This window comes from Pipra filicauda, unplaced genomic scaffold, assembly GCF_003945595.2.
Source record: "Pipra filicauda isolate LSUMZ 115617 unplaced genomic scaffold, ASM394559v2 scaffold275_size1018216_pilon, whole genome shotgun sequence".
In the NCBI taxonomy this organism is placed as follows: domain Eukaryota; kingdom Metazoa; phylum Chordata; class Aves; order Passeriformes; family Pipridae; genus Pipra; species Pipra filicauda.
Window position 1 is genome coordinate 656997 of NW_024104393.1, and position 13400 is coordinate 670396.

General features: G+C 45.8%; 1 long non-coding RNA gene across 4 annotated transcripts; it reads left to right on the forward strand.

Annotated features, from left to right (window-relative positions):
* The first annotated feature begins 361 nt into the window (after positions 1 to 361).
* Positions 362 to 13084, forward strand: LOC120323506. 4 transcript variants are annotated; one of them, XR_005564011.1, is made up of 4 exons: positions 362 to 5064; positions 5267 to 5362; positions 9346 to 9442; positions 13007 to 13084. It is a non-coding gene; the product is annotated as an uncharacterized LOC120323506 (long non-coding RNA). The 4 variants fall into 4 exon arrangements; XR_005564013.1 differs by having other exon boundaries at positions 362 to 2677; positions 3232 to 5362; XR_005564012.1 differs by having other exon boundaries at positions 364 to 3870.
* Positions 13085 to 13400: the final 316 nt, after the last annotated feature.

A 13400-nucleotide genomic window follows, 5' to 3' on the forward strand; every position in this document is an offset into this window, starting at 1 on the left:
CGGCGGACTCTCGGCGGGCTCCCGTCCCGCGTTATCTCCGTCCCGAGCATCCCCGTCCCGAGCATCCCTGTCCTGGGGAGCCCCGTCCAGCTCACCCGCGTCCCGCGCCCCCCGGCCGGGCCGTGCGATGCCCGCAGCCCCGCGGCCCCGCGCCGCTCCTGGGAGAAAAGTTCCCCGGGAACTTGCCTGCGAGTTGCCCGCTCGCCGGGCACGGGCAGCGAGCGCGGCCGCCCCGGGGCTGGGTCGGCACCGGCCGCGCTACCGCGCTGCGCCTCCGCTGCGCCGGGCGGGGCGGGCGGGGGCGGCGGCGGGGCCGGGAGCGGGAGCGGGAGCGGGAGCGGGAGCGGGGCGGGCGGCCCGGGCGGGCACCGGCGCAGCCCCAGCCCCCCGCATGGCGCCGAACGGCCGCGGCACCCGCAGCTCCCCACGGACCGGCCGGCGGGGCCGGGGGAGGAGGAGGAGGAGCTCCCGGCGCCGAGGAGGAGCCCCGGGCCGGGCCGGGCCGGGAGGAGCCCCCGCAGCCCCGGCCCCGCTCGGGCAGCCCCGGCTGCGCACAGGTGGCGTCCCGGGCTGGGCAGCCTCGGGAAAACTTCTGTGGCTTCGCCCGTTCCGGGGGAATTGTGATTGCTGGCTGGGGAAGGGGGATTGCAGGTGTCCGGTAAAGTATAAATCGTATCACGGCTCTCCTCCCGATCCACAGCAGTGGCTCCAGGAGAGCCAAACCTGTGCTTTATTCCTGAGGCACCCTTGCAGCGTCCAGCGGCAATTAACAACCTGATTCGTTGTCAGAGATCTGGGGATTATTCCGTATCTCTACTTTCTAATGAAATTTGTTTGTCGTCTGGGTGGAAGTTACTCTGTGTGGATTTAAGGCAGTGAATTAAATCTTGGTGCCAGGGTTAGGGAGTCACCGGCAGCTCAAGGTCTGTCACACACTAAAAAGTGCAAACTATTCCCATCCCGTTTGCTGTTGTCCCCCGCGGGTGTGGAGACCATGATACTCCTGAGCTCTGGTTTCTCTTCCCTGCCGAGGCACTGCTCCTGGATGGAATTCCCTGCAGTGATCTGCACCTCCGTGCAGAACGGTGACAGTCACCTCTAAGCTCAGTGGGGCAAGGGGTGTCTCTCCCTGTGAGCATTGTGCACTTCACCCGGAGCACTGCGGGGTCTCATTTCAGGCAAAGTCCTTTGTTGCCATGGCAATACAAAGGAAAAATCTATACTATGGTAATTTTAGAAAAATACCTCCTTTTTTTCTAAACTAAATTGGACTGTGGTTCAGAATCGTGTGGGCACACAGAAACAGTCGTGCTGATATTCCTGAGCTGTAGCTGTTGAACAGCAGTTGTGTAGAGGGCTGTCAGCGATGGGCTGTCAGCTTGGGCTGCTTCTCCCTGATATTGCATATGATTTGTACTTGGCTTTGGAAAGGTTTCTTAGCAGGCTCTCAGCCTTTATCTGCAGCAGAGAGGTGACCGGTTTTACTGATCACAGTGCCATGAACAAGAGTTTTGGCTTTTGTGCGACAGTCTGTAATAATCTCGTTGATGAAAGTCTGTGTTTAAAAGTCTTTGCTGTCAAAGGGGAAGGACATATTAAGTAGGATCTCCCAGGGAATAATCTGGGAACAGTTTTGGTTAGTTTTCTGTAGCAACTTGGGTGATAGAACGGAGAGCACTTTTACTACATTTGCAGTGATTCCAGCATGGAGTGCGAGGCTGAGATTTAAAATGACCCTGACACACTGCAGAGCCAGTCTGAACTCCACACACTGAAATTCCAGGAGAAAAAATTCTGTAGTATGCCACAAGGAAGGGATATCTCGTGTCAGATGAGGACTATTAGTTAGGCAAGAACACTGCAGAGGAGAGAGAACCTCGGGACTGGAGTGGCTCGCAGCCTGAGCGGTGCTGCAGAACAGCCGTGCTGCTCCGAGCTCTGTAGCAGAAGGATCAGCTGTAAGACATCAGAGGGCGTTATTTCTGTTCCATTTAGCACCAGCCAGGCTTGGCTGGAGCACTCTATCCAGTTTCAAGCATTACACTCACTCTTAAAGAAAGATGTAGGCAAACCAGATAGGAGAATAGCAACCGAAAGCGTAAGAGGCTTAGAAATGTAAGCTGTGAGGAAAGCTGGAATTTTTTATTTGATCTGGAAAGAAAACACAATATAAGGACATGGCAACTGTCTTCAAACATATAAACACATTTATAAAGATGACAGTAAACAGTTATTCTGTGACCACAAATGACGGGATAAAAAGCAATTTGCTAAAGTGCATTAGGGAGGTTACTTTAGATATCAGGGAAAAAACAAACAAACAAGACAAAACGATTATCCTGCTAGTAGCTGAAATCTCAGGAGGTTGTAAATCTGTTCAGTGAAGATTTAAAGAAAAGATTAGACAAGCAGCTCTCAGGACTGGCTGTTGCATGCCTGGGGCAGGGAAGACTCCCAGTCACCTTCACTTACCAGCCCACATTTCAGTGATTCCTGGCTGCCCATCAGGTTACACTGATCCTTCCAGGAAGAGGCATAAAAAGAGAACTCATTATCACCCCCTATGATTAATGCAGATCTTTTTAACTAAATCACCTCTGTGATCAGGATCTCGTTATCATCTGGAGACCAAGAGCACCTCATGGAGACACACAGAGAGCAGAACTATCCATGGCAAGTAAGCAGTTTTCAAATCCAGCTTTGAGCAATAATGACTGAAAATTGTTATTACTCGATGGTCAGTGTAAATATAAATGTCCTGCAATTTGCTTGGGACTCACTGTAGAATTCATCACCTCATTTGGACCCTTGCCTGGCAGATTCAGTTGAGGTCAAGGATTTCACAGACATGAGGAGTCAGGTGTGAGATCACTGGCTGTGGCCAATATTAAATCTGTCCTGGCAAATGGAGCTCTTCCCTCTTCAGGCATGTCTGCCTGCATCCTTCATGAGCACGGAATTCTTGTGGGAAGCAGAAGTGACACCTGCCCTTGAGGGTCCCAAGGAGTGCACTCTCAGTTTTCCTGCAGGGATAACCTGACTGCATGGTGGACTGGCCCAGGATTCCCAGAGTAAATTTACTGCTCTGTGCTCCTTGAGGAACTGGTACTGCCACAGAGAAAAATTTCAATCCCACTTTTATTACTTTTACAGCCTGCGGCTGCTTTTCCTTCTGTTCCTTTGATTGTTGATGTTGAAATCCTGTTCTATGGGTTTCTCTGGCTTTTGCAGGTAATTCCATCATCACTCTGCAGTCAGGAGCAGTGCTGCCAGCAAACAAGGTATTCCAACTTCACAGCACCTTTCACCTTGCACTTCCCAAACAAAACAGGAGGCTAAATTCCTCTCTTATAAACAGAACTTAAATATCCACATGGCTGAAAGGTGAGAATTGTCCAAAACCAAGCTATGACCAAGAATTATTCACAGAACTTATTCATCAGAAAATTTCACCTATTGAATACAATACCCAAATGCTATCTGCTTGAGAACTCTGTTTACAGAGACAGAAGCAAAATTCTTTGAAGAAATAATGGATGGCAAATTATTCACCTGGTCCTAGAAAACTTCATGCTTTTGCCTTTTAAGGATGCCATGTGAGGTATATGCAAAGTGTTAGGCTGGAAGTGGAAAGTACAGACACTGCTGCAAAGAGGTTCAGAAAGGTCTCAGAAAAACCACATGGCAAAGCCCAAGGTACCTTCTGCCAGCCAGAAGAAATTGGTTAAAAGCCTCAGAATTGCTGTTCCAAGTGTGTCTCAGAGCTCTTGGTGCTGCTGCCCTCAAGGACATGGACCAGGTCCTGGTGTGTTTGGGTCTGGTGCCTTTTTCCAAGGAATGCTAAAGATTTCCTCACCTGCCTTGCTTGAGGTAAGGTAATTTAATCACTTTATGCTTCCTTTGTTGCCACTTGAGACGCATTTGAGCAAATGTGGTTGCTCACCTTAAGGTATGAGAATAAATTGTATCTGTCTCCACTGGTGAATCAGAGCCCAATTCAGTGTAAAGGGAATCCCAAGGAATTCTGGCACTGCTGCTCACATCTGGTCAGCAGGATCCCACCTGGAATCACAGAAGGTCTGCAGCATGGAGGGGATTACATTTAGACATCTTTCTGTCACCTTTAATCATTAAACAAACCCTCAGACGTTTGTGTTTGGAGAAAAGCTTTCCTTTAGCTTCTTTCCTTGTACAGTTTTCTGGGAGTTTTGTGCCCGTGCATGGGCAGAACCAGGCTCTTCTCCTCTCCTGCCTCTGTTTGTCCTTGCTGCAAATCCCCTGGGGGAGCTCCTGCACGAGCTCCTGCACGTTGTGTCGTGTTAGTCGTGGCACTGAGGGAGCGAGGAGTAACACATCCCTCCTCCATCTGCAGCCCTGGAGATGTGCTGTTTATGTTTGCAAGGTGGCCGATGTGACTAAAATTAATTTACAATCTCCTGAGATTTTACTCCAGTACCTCGTGCTGCCAACCTCCCCCATATTCCCTCTGCAGATCCTTGGCTGGAGAGTGTGTGCTGGTACCTGTGAGCTGCTGGGAAATGTCTGAGTAGGATCCGTTGGTGGGCAGGGCACCAGAACCAACATAAACTCTTACTCTACAAAGAAACTGGGAAATGAACAGGGAATGAACAGAAAGAAGTCAGGAGCATGGCTGGGCAGAAAACTCTTTTTAATTTAAAAGAGTACAGAGGTGTGGATGTGCTCAAACAGCCTTGCAGGGGTTTGGTTTGACCTTTGCAGCTTTTTTTTGCTCAGCTTAACGCTGTATCTCAAGTGCCTGGCTGTGCAGCCCTCTGCTCCCATCCAGATTGCATCCAACCCTGGAAAATCCTGTAAGTGCATGAGGGAGGAGAGGAATCTCTGCATGCATACACTTTGCATGTTTTGTAAAATTCCTGCCTAATCCGAATGTGTGATTACCTCCCTAGCAAAGGCTGAAGAGGAGAATTACCTCCTGCAGGTGACTCTTGTGGCACTGGATTCCTTTGCAGCTGAGGTGTACAACTGTAGCTATGGCACAAAACAGAGAATCAGCTTCAAACTATCAACATTCCGAAATATTTGGTAAAATGCAGAACTTCAACTGTGTTTAAATAATTAATTTCTATCGTGTACCAACAAGACCAGTGATAGTGTTTACAGGAGAGGAAGGTTCTTGGGCTGAAATGAGTTTCAGGGAACTGCTGTATTGAAACTATCAGGGACAGTGGATTATTTATCATGGCTCTGGCAGACTTCCAAAAACACTGCACGTTTTTTTTTTCAGGTTACTGAACTGAAAGAACCTTGCAAGGATAAGAGAAATGTCTTCCCAAGCATGTTCTTCAGCAGCAGTATTGTTCAGCTTCATGAGTAAGAATGGGTAATGCTCCTAAATACTTCATTACTGCATCTGCCTCAGATTAGTCAAAGAAAATCATCATTCTTCTTCTGTGTTCAGGCACTGAAAACATGTGGGTGTATTCCTAGGGTGTACATGTGGGTCTGGGGTCATGGGTTTGCACCTGACTGATGCACACACGACTCCAAGCCCTCTGCAAGGAAACTGGAGAAATCCGGGCTCAGCCATTCCCTTTTCCTACTGCCTTTCAATCTGAACAGGAGTCTCTCAAATTAACAACCTTTTACTGTCAGCCCTTTTGAATTTATGGGCAGGAAAAAGAAATAGAGAGGTCAGATGGCCCTGGTTCAGAACAGAACCTGTGCCATGAAACACTTCAAGGGTGAGAGGGTCCTTAGTTCCAAACTAAATTTACCAGTTCCCTGGTGATAGATTGCTCAAACTGCCAAAATGTCACCAGAGGTGACCAGGCACACAGTTTTCAGGCATTTGTTTCTGTTCAAAAATATAGGTAAGAAGAGATGAACTTCCATTACATTTCTTTTTCTAGCTCAGTCAATTTTTAATACTCGTGATACATTCACTGGATGTGAAATAATTATCTTAGTCATAATACTTTTGATTCAAACAATAATATATTTTGTGTTGCAGCTTTTAAAATGATTTTGATAGTATAAAGGAAAAATCTATTAGGCAAAAGCCATCATGCATGACTCCTGTAATTGCTGTTACTAAAAGCTGGGGGCATACAGTAGAATTGAAAAGATTTACATTTCATTATTTCTGCAAATAAACACAATAAAGGTTTAATCCTGACGTTTTTCATCCAGAGCAACCTCATCCTTTCCAATTTTACCCAGTAAATTATAACCTGGAGAATTTGTATTGTTTAAGTGAGCAGGTAACTCACGTAATGGAGAATACACCCTTTCTATGAAAAAATTCCTCCTGATGTCCAACCTGAACCTCCTCTGAGGCTGTTTTCTCCCCTCCTGTCTCTGGCTGCAATGGCACCAGTAGGCAGTGGATGAGACACTGGGAGATGGTGCAGAGAGCTCCTCTGCAACACCAGTGAAATTCCTGTACAGTCTGGGCTTATTTTCACTCTGAGCTTTCTTGTGTCTGCAAAGCAGAACATTTTCAATAACAAAACCTGCACGTGTTCTCTGCTGGAAACCTTCCCTTTGGAAAGGGAATCAGCTGGAGAATAAGTGGTAAAACAGGCCCTGAGAGGCTCAGTGGGACGTGCAGATAATTCTGTGCGGAGCGCAGTCATTCCTATAATTGCAGTCCCAAATCCCGGGGGGAAGTCTCTGAGTGGGCGTTTGCACAGGAATTTCCTACCTCTGTTGCACGAGGTGGAACAGTGGAAACTCTGAGTACCCAAACCCTGCAGGTGCTGGTGTGTGGCAGGCAGTTGTGAGGACAAGATTCTTGCTGTTGGCTGTGCTGCTCATGGGCTGCTGTGCCCACATGGCTGTGCCTGGCAGATCCACCAGTGTCCTGCTGTCCCCATGTGATGGTGCCTGGCAGATCCACCAGTGTCCTGCTGTCCCCGTGTGATGGTGCCTGGCAGATCCACCAGTGTCCTGCTGTCCCCGTGTGATGGTGCCTGGCAGATCCACCAGTGTCCTGCTGTCCCCATGTGATGGTGCCTGGCAGATCCATCCAGTGTCCTGCTGTCCCCATGTGATGGTGCCTGGCAGATCCACCAGTGTCCTGCTGTCCCCATGTGATGGTGCCTGGCAGATCCATCCAGTGTCCTGCCTAGTGGGTCCATTGGTGTGTGAGCTTTGCTGGATTATGGGCTTGAAGTTGTGCAGTGCACTTTTGATTTAAAAGGCTTTATGAGTGGTTGAAGCTCTGTAGAGAGAAAACAAACAAACAAACAAACAAACCAGAAATATTTGGCAGTGGTAACCCAGGAATCTGGGTGGGGAAGTGCAGTCTGGCTCTAGGGATAGAGCTTTTCACCATCCACCACTGCTCTGCTTCCCAGGGCTCACTGTAATTCCACATCTTTTTACAAGAGCATGGAGTGACAGGACAGGAGGAATGGCTTCAAACTGACACAGGGGAGGTTTAGATTGGATACTGGGAAATAGTTCTTCCCTGTGAGGGTGGGGAGGCCCTGGCACAGGTTGCCCAGAGAAGCTGTGGCTGCCCCATTTCTGGAAGTGTCCAAGGCCATTCCATGATTCCATGGTCTCTAATGGTCTCTAATGACAATTTAGAGTAGTCCCTCTGACCTGGAACCAGACTGTGGGGTTTTTGCTCTCTGTGAGCAAGGCCATGTTTTCCTATGGAGCCTCACAGGGCGGTTTTGCATCCCATGGAAGGAATGACCTCGGATAGATGGGATAGGGTGAGCTCTGCCCACTCAAAATAATAAAAGAACTAGTTAATTTTTAGGTGTATGTAGCTCTGAAATAAATGCTTTTGACTCTGCTTCTAAAACTTCCCTCTGGGTTACTCTCTTTTTTTTGAAAAGTATACAGCACCACTGTTTGCTTTCTAAATTGATAATTAAATCTCCCATGCACTTTCATGACTATATGCTGAACCTTAACATCTCTATTGCTAAATTCAGATTATTACTTTCATCTTATTATGATTCAATAGCTCCTGAAATTATTATCAGTTAATAAAAGAAAATACAGTGGAGTCCAGGCAAGGTATCTCATGGAGAGGTTTAGTTTTCTTAGCATGTGAAAAAAGTCAATGTAGATAAATTCAAAGTTAAACCAATGTGTGATTCTTCTAATTCAGAAATGGAACCTCATATACAAGAAGCAAGACATGCATAATACAGTTATTATACCTAATTATTGTTCAGCTGTATGTCTTGCTTAGAGCAAAATTGCCACAAAATGTAGACCAGCTTTCTGCTTAATAAGATTCTTTTCCTTCTTATTAAGTTTAAGAAATATTACTCTAAAAATAATTCTTGTAGAAGTCATAAGAGTAAAATCAGGTTCTTCATTGGTGGGTTACTGTGCATTAGTCATTCATATTTACTGAACTTCTGAAGCTCATTAATTTCTCTAAAAATAAATATTATTTTTTGACATTTCCTGTTTGGTTATAATTTTGCCTGGCTCTAGTTCCTGACAGGAACCCACCAGCTGCACACCTTTGCAGTTTGGTCATGGCAAATTTCTGCTTGTTGTCTCCATTGAAATTCCTGTCAGAACTCCCTCAGATCCAAGGAAAACTGGTGTGGGCTCACAGATAAATCCTGAACAAGGTCTCAAATAGACTCTGAGACTCTTTTGTAGCCCTTGCTCTGTAAGTCCCGTAGCACTCAGAGCTTTTGCTCATCTTCTGGCACAGTGTGGGCAGAGTGGAAGTTCACAGATGATCATGGTTCTTTCTTTCTTGGCCTGGATTTTGGCTTCAAATTTTGAGCATCGTGTGGTTTCATTAGCACTGAATTCTGTTTGTCCTCAGACAGCAAGGACCAGCCCCACTGCTGGGGCTCCTGGAGGCTGCCACAAAACAAATAAAGAGGAGTAATTTTCCAGCATGAGCCCAATAAATCTGTCCTTTTTGCCACTTCTGTGTTTAATCTGGCAAAGAAGGGGATTTGGGGTGCGTACACTGAACAGCTGACTCCTCTGTTGGATCTTGTGGCTGTTGGGAATTGAAGAACAATGTTAGCATTTGTTATTCCTCTCATAAAATAGTGAAAGCAGCAGTATCATGACAAATTTGTTGAAATAACTCACGAATGGGTAGTTCCCCTGGAGGAACAAATACGGCTTAAGGTCACTCCACTCTCCTGTATCTGCAGGTGTTCTAGGACTACAGAAGGTAAAAGTTTATTTCATTTTATACAAATATAAGACAAATCTCCATATTTTCAGTCTCTGTATAATCTCTGCAATGTGATGTCATTATTATACCAGGGTCTGATTTCATTGCTGATCAAATCTTAGTTTAGCAGTTGGTGGACTGATAAAAAGATATTAATGAGTTCTTGGCCATTACTCTTTTTCTGTCAGACAGTCAAATAAAGTGCAGCAGACCAATTTAATCGGAAAATGGGCACTGGAACATCAACTCAGTGTGTGGTGGAGAGATACCATCTCCTGTATTTCGGTAAGTGACTTAACTGTGCTCTTGTGGAAAGTGTTTCATGTCCAGGGGATGTAGAACAGAATGTAATTGCAGTGGGGGATTTTCAAAATTGCTTCACTGGGGATAGTTTGGAGTCACTTAGGTAGTTCTGCAATTTGTAGTGTAGAGTGTATAAAATTACTTTAATAATTAATTCAGTCAGTTGTTTTTATGGATATACTTCTGGGTGTTTTGCACTGAATTCTGGTTGTGTTTGTTTTGCAGTCTCATTATTCTTGGTTTATGGCTTTACAGCCGTCAGTACCCGAGAAAATTGAGCTAGTTATGTCAGCGTTGTCCAGTCTCTCTCTACGCCACTATAGACACAACTAAGAAGGAAAAGGAATAAATTAGCTCAGGCTGCACTGGTATTTCTGTAAGAATTTCACAGGCTGACATAGTTATAGCAAGACAAGCAGCATGTGAAGAGTCAGTTTCTAGAGTTACTTTCTTTTGAAATACAGTGGAGGTGAGACCCTGAAGCTGATTATCTCCAGCATTTTGTTAAACTCATCTGCCAAAACAAACACAAGAAGAAAGTCACAGGATGTCCACGGCTTTCTGAACACTGCAAGCTGATGGGCTGGTTGGGTCCAGTTCTCTTCAAGGGTCTGGTATAAATCCCATTTGCCTTGTTTATATGAAGACAAGCCCTTCTAAGGCAGCATCAAGGTTATATTTGGGCTATAGCCCTTTATGGGCTGTGCTCTGAGGCCAAAAGGAGCAGGTTATGTTTGCAGCTGTGGAGCTCAGAACACTCCAGAGGGCTCAGTGGAGCCTGGCTAATGGGGATTTGTTTAATTAACACATCAGCAGTTTACAAGTGGTGTCTGCAGTGGGCTACCCTGCCATCCTGAGACTTTCCCATCACTGAGCAAAGAGAAATCCCCTCTGGCTCCTGCACAGTTGTCCCTCTGTCCATCCTGGGGCCAGAGCAGGGGTTGGCTGCTCAGTGTCCTTCGCTGACCCTCACTGAGGTGGGACGGACAGTGTTGTCCCTGCTGGGAGCTCGGTGGAACAGGACTGCTCTGCTTCCAGGGATCAGCCAAGCTCATCTGTACTGAGACACTGCCACCATGCCCAGAGATGGGTTTGTAGATCAAATTTCAGTGGTGGAATTGTACAGCTGACAAATGCTTGTCGTTACGGGTTTGTGGTCTGTTAGAAGGAGGCTGAGTACACACTGATTTTATTTTTAATTACAGGAATTACAGTTGGTCTTTTCCTCTCTAGCTGGAAGTAATACCACTTAGTCAGGGACCTGGAGACACATCCAATTAGCTCTTCCCTGAAAGCCATCACATAATGACTTGTTAAAACTTCCCTAACAAACTTCCCTCTCTGATGCTATATTGTGGGCAGGAATAATCATTTGCTGTAGTCAGAGTATGTCTTCATTCTGAGTACATGGATAAATTTTCTAATTCCTGGGAAAAGCTTCTGGATCCTGCTGTGAGCAACAGCTATTCTTTAAGAGCTGATGCAATGGTTTTATCTGCACACAGAGCTGCAGCCCTAGTGCACTATGTGGGGCCGGGCCTGTCCGGTCCTCTCTGGAAGAGCAGAATTCCTTCCTTGTTCATCCCACAGCCCATTTCCACCTGTTCGTCCCACAGCCCATTCCTACCTGCTCTGTTGCCCTCAGGCTTTGAGACTCACCCTCCAGTGATACTGCAGGCTTGCAGCATTCCACCATGAATGCTCATTCTTGCTACTTTGGGCAGGAAAAACTTTCCAGTTATCTTCCATGCTGTCTGGAGTTCCAGCTCCTGGTGATATCCCAGAGGAAGCTCTGTTGTATTCCCTGTGAGTGTTCCTATGGCAGATTTCTTGCCAGTCTCCTCTAGCATGTCTTAGTGTGCTGCCATGGGCACACTGCATTGCATTTTCAACCAATTCCTAATACCTCTGAAAATACCCTCCAGGAAATAACTCTTATTTCAAGAGAGCCATCACATCAGTCCCAGAGATACCTGCACCCCTCTTGAATATGGAATTGTCTTATTGTTTGCATCATTTACATACTAAAATGAAGACATCAAGACTGAGTGTTTAGTCATGGCACATTTGAAGTTTCCAGCAGGAGTAATTTGTTTGTACCACCACTTCCAGTCCTTTCTCAGTGCAGTGTATGCCTGGAGTTTGGCAGGTATAAATGAAACCTCTCGAATGATGCAGTTACTCCCTGCTGTGACTCAGAACAAGGTTTTCATCAAGTTGAAATTATAATCAGTTATGACAAAGGTGGCAGGATGCCAGAGGATAATCCATTGAGCAAGGAGGAGACATGAAACACCGTGTGGTGTTTGGAGCAGAGCTGAGCAGCTCCATGGCCAAGCAGCTTGTGGTGTCTCTCTGGTCCTGCTGTCCCAGGAGACAGTGAACAAGGCACATTGCCATGGTCCTGAGCAGCCCTCCATGTACTGAGGGCTTCCCATGGGCAGAGCTGTTTGTCCTGGGGCATTCCTTGGATCCTCTCCTGAACTCCTCTGTCTCTGGGTTAGATATGGAATGAACAGTATCCTCATGCCACTCCCAGTCATTGGCTGTAATCACAACAGCTGCTCTGGACAATGTGATTCCCGGGGGCAGGAATTGCTCCAGCTGTGCCATACGACATCCTAAGGCCCAAATTCTGCAAAATGTTACCGTCTAGCTCAGGGCTAAGTGAGGTAAATCACAAAACACTTGGAGAAATGAATGTTGGACCACATTCTCCCCAAGTTCAGAATATCTGGGGTTGATTCTTGTCGTACTGGCCCATAGATTTAGTTTTTATTATACCTGTAGCCCTTTCTGTTAAAGCATAAAACAGAATTAGGTTCACTTTAAATTTGCTTAATCAAATACTTTCCTGACTAAACCTCTTGGAAGATGTAAGGTTCACTCCAGAATGAATTTGGCCCACATGACAATTGGTTTCTGGGATAACAGTTGCTATCTAAAGAGGAAAAGGTAAATTTACCTACAGAAGGAAGGGAAACAAAGGAAATATTTATCCACAGCAGTGCTGCTATAGAGACCAGGGACATTTCAAGCAGCAATAATAAAAAGAGATGTGTGGTGAATTATCTCTGCTTGGTTCTGTCATTGTTGGGCTCGTTACCATCACTACCTGCTGCACTGGGTCTGAACAACAGCTCCACCACTATTTCTTCAGAGATTTATACTTACAAAAAACTCTAAATTTGTGGAACTGGATGATTTCATTTTACTTTGAAAATGAGGTTCCAGCCTTTAGAAAATAGCTTTCTTTCCCAGACTCCAAATTAAAAGAATAATTTATCACGGCAAAGTACAAAAATGGGCTTAAGGAGACTGAAAGTAACTTTTATTTTTCTCTGCATAAAAAGGTACCTCAGAAGTTGAAAGTAAAACATGCAAATGAAGGGGCTGATTGAGGCCCCACTGCAGATTATGCACATTTTGGGCAATCTTTGTTCATTTAGTGATGTAGAAGGTAAACTGAAAATAAAACAAATACAGTTCAGATTTTTAAGTAGGTTTCCAGAAATCTTTCAATGGTTTCTGTTTTATCCTATTTAGAGCTTGTCTACACCTCTGGGTCCAGAGCAGCAAACCTCCAGTGTCCTGCATTGCACACTCAGCCTTGGTGCTGCAGGGTGAGACACTTCATGTGTCAGATTTGATGTGCTGGTTCACATCTCAGGTACCTGAGATGGAAACAGAGAGTGGCCATTTCTGGTGCCCCTTGTCCAGCACAGCTCCCAGGGGTACAGGTAAGTGCCAGGAAAAGCCCTGCTTTCGGATATTTTGCTGAACTGTTATCACGTGTCAGAAGCAAACTTTTCCTCTTTTTTCTTTTCTTTCTGCTTGAGATCACTTGTATAAAACTGAAAGACTCAGATGAGTGTGTCACTAAGTCCTTTATGTATGGGAAATGGATGTGTCCAGGACTATTACTGTAATAAGCTTCTCC